This window comes from Sinocyclocheilus grahami, unplaced genomic scaffold (assembly GCF_001515645.1).
Source record: "Sinocyclocheilus grahami isolate Dianchi unplaced genomic scaffold, SAMN03320097.WGS_v1.1 scaffold150.1, whole genome shotgun sequence".
In the NCBI taxonomy this organism is placed as follows: Eukaryota; Metazoa; Chordata; class Actinopteri; order Cypriniformes; family Cyprinidae; genus Sinocyclocheilus; species Sinocyclocheilus grahami.
This window is the reverse complement of record NW_015505329.1, coordinates 1,683,954-1,693,605: the sequence shown is the minus strand read 5'-3', so window position 1 is coordinate 1,693,605 and position 9,652 is coordinate 1,683,954.

The window sequence follows — 9,652 nt, the reverse complement described above, 5'->3', positions numbered from 1 at the left end:
GTCTGTGTGACGTCACACAGACAGGCATCTGAGATCGGCTTGATTTGAGAAAGGGGAAAACATTTAACCAGATAAAAAAAAAACACTGGGTGGATTTTTATCATTATAGGGTGGTTGTGTACACACACTGCCAACACACATTTCAGTTCAAACAACTTGTAAAAGTGCATGTAGCATCCTATGACCCCTTTAATACATTTAAACAAACAAGATTTTACTAATTTCCTTGAATTTTCCAGTACTGGAAATCATTATTTTATTTTATTTTCAGTCATTCATTCATTCCATGTCTGTGGCAATTCAGTTCTTTTTATGTCTTGTTATGTTTAGTAATGCAAACCTGCTCTCACATTAATTCTCAGTTTCACCAGCAGAGGTCCCTGTCATACCATTTGTTCCCATAATTCTTCACACACACACCCTCTTCAATTCCGTATAACGAATAACTTATAAATGCCTTTATAAATGTAAATGTCTTTGCAAAGTAATTTTGATTTCTTAAAGGATTTCGTTGCTCTATTGTTTTCTGTGCATTCAAAGTCATGCACAGATAGCCATTAAGAGGGTCCATATGTGTGGATGAGACCCGGTGTAATGGTTGTTGTTATCTGATAATCATAATAGCATGTATTGATATAGGGGTTCAGATATTTACTATTTTATATTTGTTTCAAGTTATGAGTCACTCATAATGAGATGATCACCATATTCTCATGCAATATGGATTGAAATACCATAACTTTTCATATTTGAAACAGTGTAATCTTTATTAGGTAGAATATGGATATGTGTTGGGAGTAAGTCATTTAGACATTGAATTTCAATAAACTCTAATAATAATTATAGAGAAATAAGCATTTGGCATCTCAGAAATGACGCGCATGTAGTGATTCTCTCTATTTACTGGAAACACATTTTTACACCCTTTTGACTTTTGAGAAATATCACCAAGTGAATATCAGATGGCTTGTGCGTTTACAGTTCTTTCATGTATAAAGTTCATTGTTTGTTTCTATTCATTGGGCATTTGTTTTCACGCACATCTTGTCTAATCATGTCAAAGGTTTTTTTTTTTTTATCAGTCTGAGAATTAAAGATAACACAACACTACTAATGTTCTTTACAAAAGTTACAATCACTGACTTGAGGCTTGTCAAAATATGTGCAGCATGAACTGAGTCTTAAGATATCTTGTGCTGTTGGGAATTCAAAAACAAGAGGAACAACATTTTTACACAATAACTTTTCCTGTAACTACTGCTTGAAGTTTAATTTAGATGTTAAGATGCTCTGATAACCAGGGGGTTGAAAGCTAAACACAATATAACATGCCACTTTAAAATGTTATGAATGTATTAAGAATGTAGACATTTCTAAATGTAAGATATAATGATTGTGACATCCCTGCTGATAACTGCTGTTATGCAACCAAGAGTGATGCACAAGAGTGCATCTTTAAGACACTACAAGTACCTGTAAACATTTTTCATTAAGGCTAAAAAAAAAAGTGTGGTATTTTGAATATTACAGAATGTTAAACGATCAGTTTAGCAATCAAAAGCCTGCAAAATTAACTGAACCAAATGAACCTCAAACAGTAATAAGCAATTACATTTAATTCTAATGGATTTTGTGGGTGTGTGTGTGTGTGTGTGTGTGTGTGTGTGTGTGTGTGTATTTGATTCTATCACAGACACAGTTGTGCACGATTAGTTTCCAGGATTCTTTGATGAATTTAAAGTTCAAAAGAACAGCATTTATCTGGAATAGAAATCTTTTGTAACATTATACACTACCTTGCAAAAGCTTGGGGTCAGTAAGATTTTTTACTTTTATTCATGAAGGATGAATTAAATTGACCAAAAGTGACAGTAAAGACATTTATAATGTTACAAAATATTTATTTAGGCCCCCGGCCTCTGCTCCACCGTGTGTGATGCTGTGTTTCGTTGTGAAAGCGAAATTACTTTGTTTGGTCTTCCAAAAGAGGACACGACTAGAAATCAGTGGTTAAGTTGTATTTACAACACTGTTCCAGAACAGTTCAACCCAAATATTCAGATGTGTCCAGCACATTTTATGGAGGACTGTTTCCTGATCCTGGGAGAGTAGACTACAATGCTGGCTGTTCTGACGCACAGACTGTAAGTACGTTTTTTATATTTAAAGAATTTGCCTCTGATGATTCAAACGTGAATTTTGGGCAGTGTAGAGTAGTGCTTGTAGTTTGTCATTTCTCCGATCACAAATGCAGACATGGTTTTATGTTAACGCAGCGCGATTATTTTATTATTTATTATGGGTTTTCATGTTTTTCAATCATAGCTCCGGCCTGACAGGGCATCATCACAGTATGGTAGGGGTGTAACATTTCCGTCACACGCTTGAGGTATTCGGCCAATCACAACGCACTGGATAGCTGGCCAATCACAGCACATCTCACTTTTTCAGACCGATGAGCTTTGTAAAAATCGACGCGTTTCAGAAAGGCGGGGCATAAAGGAGAAACAATAATGTACAGTATGTGGAAAGTAATGTGTTTTGTTTAACCTTAAACCGCATAACCACATTTCATTACACCAAATACACAAAATACTGTTCTTTTTAGCAACATCATATGACCCCTTTAATGTACAATGAAAGTGTTATAATTAGTAACTTACAATGTTTTTATTAAATTTACATTAAATACAAAGTCAGTCGTATTAAAAATACAGGTCACCCTGCAGTTTTCTGTAAAATAAACGTTTTCTGTAAAATACAATGGTATAATAATTATATTTATTCTTAAATACTCTGATTTGTTTATTATAATTAAACAATGTTATTACAATAGTAATATTTCTTATTTTGTTTAATGTTTTTATATAGTAATAATAGTAGAACATTAATGTCCTGTTTAAATGATGAACTGGACTACTTGTGGTTGTTTTCAAAGATGGTAACATGTTTTATTCTTGTGCTACAATTGTGTGTCCTGTGCTACAAACCTTTCAACCTCTGTAGCACCTGTGCTATATGCAAAAAAAGTTAACGTACAGCCCTGCAGCATCAGGCAGTTTTGGGTAGAGGACTTTGTTGCCTTTATGATCAAACCTTACCACTACTGAGCATGGCTCAGCTTGTCCCTGTCCGTTGTACATCCCAAATTTCAGTGGCCACTACTATTCCTCCTCAATGTGAAATGCATTGTACAGCCACACTTATATCTTCTGCTGTTAATTCAGGTTTAGCAGATGGGTATAGTGGGTTACTTGAGCCTTACTCATTCAAACTGGATGTTATTGTTGTAGCACGCACCCTCACAGTAGTCTCAAAAATGGTCTCACAGTGGTGCGTGTCATGAATCCTACAACCAGCCCTTTTGTGCTGCAGCCAGGTATGCAGTTGGGAAAGTTCACTCCTATATACCAGGATGATGTTTTTGACAGCTCAGGTTCTGTGTGTAGTGTCTCCACTCCACCGGCAGTGTCTCCTTCACTTGCATGGGAGGTTAAGAGTGGGCACCTATATAATTCTCAGCTCTCTGAGATAAATTCACTGTTGCTTCAGTATAGTGACATATTTAGCACTAGTAGCGAAGATTATGGTTGGACAGACCTTGTCACCCACAAAATCAATACCAACCATGCAGCACCAATTTGAAAACGTACCTACCGTACCTCACCACAAATGCAAGATGTGATTCAATCACATGTAGATAACATGTTGGCCAAAAGCATAGTTGAAGTCAGTCATAGTCCATGGGCTGCCCCTGTCGTTATGGTGCAGAAAAAAGATGGCTCTTGGTGTTTTTGCAAAGAACACCACATACAGCACATACAGCATTTACGGGAGGTCTTTGATCTTTTGAGAGCAGCTCATTTGAAGCTGAAACCTTCAAAATGTTGTTTTGCCCAACAACAGGTAACATTCTTGGGCCACCTAGTGTCCTCAGCTGGCTTGCAGCCAGACATGAAAAACATTCAAAAGGTTAGGCAATTGCCTACTCCCGAAAATTTCACAGCATACCATGCCTCCACCAGCAAACCAGTTAGCTGATACTGATACCACACCTCAGCAGGTCTCATCCACTGTGGCTTTTATGGCGAGTGCATAATCACATTCCTCTATCTCTACTCCTGCTAACATTTCACTTTTGGAAATGGATAGGGAGGATATTGCTCAGGTTCAAAGAGGTGACCCTTTATTGAGCACAGTGATTGATTGGGTGTTAGCTAAGGGCAGACCACCATATTCTAAGCTTAAAGGCACCTCCCCTTTGGTTAGGCATTTTTGGAAAGAATTTCCCAGGCTTGTATTGGTTGGGTCCATTCTTTGCCGTAAAGTTAGACCCCCACCAGGTGATGTCATTTTTCAAGTTGTGGTTCCAGAGAAAACTTCAACTCAAAGTTTTTGACAATTTACATGGACACTCCCTCACTGGTTATTTCAGTGCACAGAAGACCTTACAGCATGCCCAGGTCAGATGCTTCTGGCCCTACATGTCTAGAGACATTACACAATGGTGTCTCCAGTGTCAGGCTTGTGAAGCAAGGAGGCCACAAACACCAAACCAGCAGGCCCCTATATGCAAAACATAGTTACAAGCAGAGGCGTCATGCCCATTCAAAGTGAGGGGGCATGTGCCCCCTCAGATTTTTGAGCCAAGTGGATTTTGAATGCAGCTTCCAAGACAAAAAATAGCCAATTAATATTTTCTATATTTAATACAATCACACCAGCGTGATTATAACGTTCAGTGCGTCATATCATCAGCTGCTAAATTCAAATCTGCATTTGCTGGCTGGCACTGAGTCAGAGACAGACGCGTTTTTACCTACTGTGCATTAACCAATCACACACGATGCTGTTGAGCTTATGAATGCAATGACCAATCAGAGGTGTTCAGATTAGTCATCGCTAAAATGCCGGTGTTTTCTTCACTCGCTGAATACCTCTGAATACCTCTTTCTGGCAAATTCTCTCGTCAGAAACAAAGTGCAAATGTGTGTACGAATTTGTAAGATATAAATTTCACAGTGTAAACAGTGGAAATGTTCTTTGCTCTCTTTCTGTACAATGAAAGTGTATTAGCCTAACTTGCAATGTTTTTATTCACATTAACTTTCAATGTTAAATTCACATTAAATATGAACTCATTCGTATTAAAATATGTTATGGCATGACATCCATATCTGTTAATTAAGTAAACAGACAGGTTTTTATGCATAGATTACATTATTATGTTAGTTTGACCCATCGCCCACTATAGATCAACATAATCTATCAGGTGAGAATCAAGATATTTCATGATGTAGTTAATGTGTTTGAGGATGTTTGGAATAAAAAGGAACCAACTCGTACCCCCTAAAAAATAATGAGTGCATGATGCCCCTGGTAACAAGCATGACTTTTGAGAAAGTGGCAGCTGATTTGACTGAGTTGCCCGTCACACGAAGAGGTAACCGGTGCATTCTTGTGGTAATGGATTATTTTACCAAGTTGTTGAATGTATATGCACTCCCTGATCAGCGGTCGACAACCTTGGCTAAATGTTTGTTTGCGGATTATATAAGCCGTCATGGTGTACCCAAGAGTTTGCACACAGACCAAGGTCGCCAATTTGATTCTGATCTATTCAAAGAATTGTGCTCTCTACTTACGCAAAACACGTACCTCACCCTATCATAGCATCTTATGTCTGATGGCATGCCAGTAGAACGTGCCAATAGCTCTATCAAAGATCAGCTTGTTAAATACCTGTACAGAAAACGTGTTGAATGGGATGAACACTTGAGGCAAGTTTAATTTGCATACAATACAAGTGTACACTCTTCCGTCTTCAGTCTTTAGTAATGCAAAGATGCACTGTCATAAATTCTCATTTTCCTGTCATCCCATTTGTTCCCATCATTCCTCACACACCTCTCTAAATCCTTGTAATGAGTAACTTGTTTAAAAAGTTTGTTTTTGCAAAATGATTCTTGAAGGATTTCTGTGCTTTCTTGTTTTCTTTGGAGTCTTTCTAGAAGTTTTGAGATAAGTTTCTTTGACTATCATGTAATTCTGCTGCTCCCAAGGTTTCATCTTTTATAACTATAGCTTTGTATTTTAATTATTATTAATATTATTGTTATTTACTTTTCAGATAAATAAGCACACTCTAGTTGCCAGACAGCCCTAAAAATGTACAGAATATTAACAAAATTCTTAATATCAGTGCAAGTAATAGAAGCCTATTTTCTTTAGTTCAGATGGATTTGAAAAAGAACATTTTAAAGGAATGTCATTAATTCACTTTAATCACCTGCTACTTGCAGGATTCCTACAATTGTTGATGACTCAATTGCCCTTTTCCAGCTGTTAGTGATTACAGAAAAAAGTTTTTTCAGGAAATCCCTTAACAGAATTTGAAGTTATTAATATTATTGTTATTTACTTTTCAGATAAATAAGCACACTCTAGTTGCCAGACAGCCCTAAAAATGTACAGAATATTAACAAAATTCTTAATATCAGTGCAAGTAATAGAAGCCTATTTTCTTTAGTTCAGATGGATTTGAAAAAGAACATTTTAAAGGAAGTAGCATTTAAAATTGCTTTTAAATTAAACAAAAATGGTTGATCCTGATATTTTGTCACCATGGATAAATGTTACAGCCAGATTTGTATGCATTTGAAATGTTATGTCATTAATTCACTTTAATCACCTGCTACTTGCAGGATTCCTACAATTGTTGATGAGTCAATTGCCCTTTTCCAGCTGTTAGTGATTACAGAAAAAGTTTTTTCAGGAAATCCCTTAACAGAATTTGAAGGGTGTGTGATAAATCTTTTAAATTAATAGATTTAAACATTATTTTGTGCTGGGCATCTCCAGTAAAGTTCTAAACAGACAGACATTGGCTTGCAAGCAATTTTTACTTTTTACAGTCACCTACCAAAGAGCAAAATCTAGATGTTGAAACACTTTAGAGCAGAGCAAAACTAGTTGAATGTATATTCACTATAGGAATGTTCATGAATTTTATCATCATTATTATTATTATTATTATTTTAAGATATTTCACAGTTTTAAAATTCTCTATTTAAACTCTCATTAATTTTCACGACCAGAGGTCAGTGTCATCCCATTTGTTCCCATAATTCATCACACACACTTTCTAATTCCTTGTAATTAATTATTTAAATTGCATCTTTGCAAATTATTTTAATTTATGGTCTTTCTTGTTTTTTCATGCTATGTCAATACCACAACCATAAGACCTATACGTATGAACATTATATCTCCTTTCAATTACTCAATTATACTTCCCTGTGTGGAAAGAAAAAAAAAAGCCCCAAAAATGTAGGATCGATTTGATATTAATCCAAATGTTATAGCGATCAAGTTATTTGTTTTGGTTTTGGGGTTCATGAAGGAGGTGAAAATGTAAAGTCTATAATGCAGGTTTATATTGATATTATGAACTTCCAACTCAGTTTATGACAAAATAAATGACTGAGAATACATAACAGATATCAACCCTCATAATTGCATAAAATTTGGTTGATGTGATGACATTTTTTTTTTTGAGAGCACAATAGTGTGATAAACCGTGCAGTTTTTTTCTCGTATTTTATTTAATATGGTCAAAATTATCCACAAGTAATTATTTTTTCATTCAAAAACTAAGATGTGTAAATTCAGATTATTGAGCCCTACAACCAATACAACAAATTGACAACAAGATTGAAACCAATAGTTGGTGATAATATAGCATATAAGTGAGTTACAAGCATTTTTTTTTTAAAAAGCCGGACATTTTTGACCGGAACCTCAAAGGTGTTACATGTATTTGAACACAACACAAGGTTTAAAAACATTTTTTTCTTCCAAGTATCCTTTAATCAGTTGAATAAAACCTGAATTCTTCGGTCTCAACAGGTTCACCATTCCTCATGACTACTTGTTGATATGTTTGAATGCCTTGTGCCATATCATGGTGATGACGAGTCATTGCCCCGTTTCTTGGTACGACCATGGACCTCTGGATGCTACTGCTTTGACCCAAAGCATAGCTCATCTAAGAGAAAATATGAGTAAACACAAGAAGTGGTTTTATGCCCACAGTCATCCAGGACTATTATAGTTAACTAAAAGTAAACCAGAAAACGTATTTGTTACTTGAAATAAAATAAACTTTAATTGAAATAAAATAAAATAAACTATAAAATAAGCTATTTTATTTTAGCTAGCAACATTTCGGTTTCATTTAGTTTATCTTGATGTACTAAAATAACAAAAACAACAAAAGTTACGACAATTTTAAAGAAATTGTCAATTTCATTAAAATTAAAACTAAAATACTAAAATAACCCTGTAATAATCTACACTTTGCAGCTTACTGGCTGAACCTTTTTGTTATTAGGTTTCATAAACACTGTGTCCTAAAAAAAAAACTTCCAAGAAAACTCTCTCTTTGCAGTTCTGGACATCTGGACTTCATAACTTGTAAAGAAATATTTTGGAATTTGTTTGACACTCTTACCAGAGACAAATCTGCATGCTCTTTCTCAGGGTTACACTTGCATCTAAACCTAAGTTTAAAAATGAGTATTGTAAGACATTATGCATTGATGGTGCTTGGAGTATGTTAGAGCATTTAGACATATTCACATTTTCACAGATAAAAAAACACATTTCTATGAGCATAAAAATCCATAACTCATCTGCAATAAATACATACTTATATAGTCCATAGTCGTTTTTCAACTGCGCACATGTATTACATTCTATCGGCAATGTTGCCTAGAGTTTTGGTAAGAAGAGATCACAGCTGGCATGAGAAATCAAAATGCTGTTTATTACAGTTCATTAATATTTCTGTTTGTTATTTGTTTAACTTTATTGTAGATTTCCAAAACAATACATTTACATCTACAGCCCTGTCCGTTAGAATATTTAGGATGCATTTATTTTAAGCAACATAAATGAAAAAAATATATACTTAAATGATTTTTCATATAAATGTAATTTGCTATTTCCTTACCATTTTCCTTGCTAATGTTCTTCTTCAAAGTTGTAAAAGTAAACTTACTTGATTTGTGTCTCACATCGATTTATGTATGCCTCTAATAACAATATCTCCACCCATCTGACTGTCAGCGGAAATGTTCAGAAGACAGCGAAATAAGAAACAGAGATAAAGTACAAGAATGAGAATCTTATGCCAGGAATGTTATAAGGCAATACATTCTTCACAACAGTGTTTTACAAATGTATTTTATTTCAATTAAATAACTTTTGACTATGGCAAACACAATTTCACCGAAGATGGGCGTGACTGGGACCTCATGATCCCGTACGTGCTCTTTGGAGTCCGGGAAGCACCACAGGCCTCCACAGGCTTCACCCCCTTCGAACTGCTGTTTGGGAGACAGCCCAGGGGCCTTCTAGACGTGGCTCGGGAAGCATGGGAGAACCAACCTGCCCCCCTTCGTAGCCTCGTCGAGCACGTATGGGAGATGAGGGAAAGGATAGACCGGGTCATGCCGCTGGTTAAGGAACATCTCGTAACCGCCCAGCGCGCCCAGCAACGGCTGTACGACCGGCCTGCCCAGGCCCGGGAGTTCCAGCCAGGCGATCGAGGGGTGGGACTGGTCCTGACAGCTGCGTGCAAGCTTCTGGC